Below are 1,749 nucleotides of genomic sequence, written 5' to 3'. Positions count from 1 at the left end.
ATTATCTTTGTTTGCTCTTAGTCTTAGACCAATTCAATTCAACCCCCAGAATAGTTACCTCAGACTGAACATAAATCAACTAAAGTTTACAACTGCCTCCTTGTGGTTCGACCCTGTTACCACTAGCCTAGGTTAGTCTTAATAGGAGATTATAAATTTTATCTTTGGTACTCACATCGACGGGTATCACGGGTCTCCACCTTTGTGACTTTCAAAGAGCTTAAAAATTCTAAGGTGAGGGAGGAGAATGTCAATTCTTGCATTGTAAACAATTTACTCAACCCCATAGACTCGAAAAAGGTCTTAGTTTGCTCAAGGACATCCAATTTTGACAATGCATCTTCACATATGAACTTAGTAGGCATGATAGTTTTCTTAGCAAAGGAAATAAATTTCTTCCTATGGGAGTCGGAAGTGAAGATTACCTCCGGATAGTCAACTAATTGTTCAATGACCGGAGTGGTAGAAGTAGTAGCTTCCATAGGAGGATTTTGTTCTTGAATCTCCAACCTTGCAACATGGACTACCAATGCCTTGTTTGCTTATCAAGAAGGGCTTGTTGCCTCTTAGAAAGGGTCTTCTTTTGGGGTGCCTTGTTTCCACCTTTTGTTCTTGCCATACTCCTTTGCTTAGTTACACCAATGAAAGATTGAAATCTTCAATTTCTAGTAATGCCCAAATCGATTTAGGATAAATGAAAGTTGCCTTGTATCCCAAAAATCGGTTCAAAACTTGAAGATTTTGGTGTTTGGATCACTTGTTCATGGTAAAGGAGTGATTAATTTTTGTTTTGAGGAAGTTTGGATTTGAATTGGTTGATTTTGGTTGAGGAATTTGGTTTTTGTTGATGGAGAGGATGGGGGTTTTGGGGTTTTGGGTAGTGTTTGTGTTTTGAAATAATGAAAATGAATGGGAAAGGAGGGTTTTAAAAGACCCGTTGGTTTTTGAAATGCAGAGGGAGACGAGCGGACCTAGTGTCGGGACGATCGGATTCTTCAAAAATTGGGTTCGGGTAAAGACGCCATGGGACGAGCGGATTGCAGGAAAGACGAGCGGATTCCTTGGCTGAGACGAGCGTCTTTGGCTCAGGACGCTCGGATTCCTTTCCAGTGAAAGATCCCAGATTTTAGTAGTAAAAAGACGAGCGTCTTTCCTGTTGGACGACCGTCCTGACTGAGACGAGCGGTTTCCTGGCTTGGATGCTCGGATTCTCAGTCAGACCCAAAATATATTTTCTGCAGCTCCACAAGACGAGCGTCTTGTGACTTGGACGCTCGGGTTCTTTCAGGACGAGCGGATTGTCCCTCGGGCCGCTCGGATTCTTCCTTGACCACACGGATACAGGTCCATCAGTGGGTCCTTCGTAACCCGTGTCAATTCATTCTTCAATTCTCGTGTTCTTCATTGTAGCGGCACTACAAAGGCATGAATAGCCTGGGCAATTGCTATCCCCACACTAAGGCAAAACACTACACATCAATAAACTCATAAGTCCCTCCCTCACTTCTCTCAAAATGATGAAAATCTTGATCAAGGCATAAAAATGTAAATCCAAAGATGACAAAAATGCAATATAATAATTAAAATGCAAGTTAGGGAGTTAGAATATTTACAAATGGTGGTTTAGGGAGGACTCCACCAAACTCTCATCCAATTTGAGATGTCAAGGGGGCATGTTCAAGGTGTTGTTGATGTTACTCAACACCCTGAAGAAGTAGTCGAAAGCTTGCTCTTTATCATGATAAAGAT

Source organism: Silene latifolia, chromosome 9 (assembly GCF_048544455.1).
Source record: "Silene latifolia isolate original U9 population chromosome 9, ASM4854445v1, whole genome shotgun sequence".
In the NCBI taxonomy this organism is placed as follows: domain Eukaryota; kingdom Viridiplantae; phylum Streptophyta; class Magnoliopsida; order Caryophyllales; family Caryophyllaceae; genus Silene; species Silene latifolia.
The sequence above is the reverse complement of the archived record's forward strand: the minus strand, read 5'-3'. Positions refer to the sequence as shown.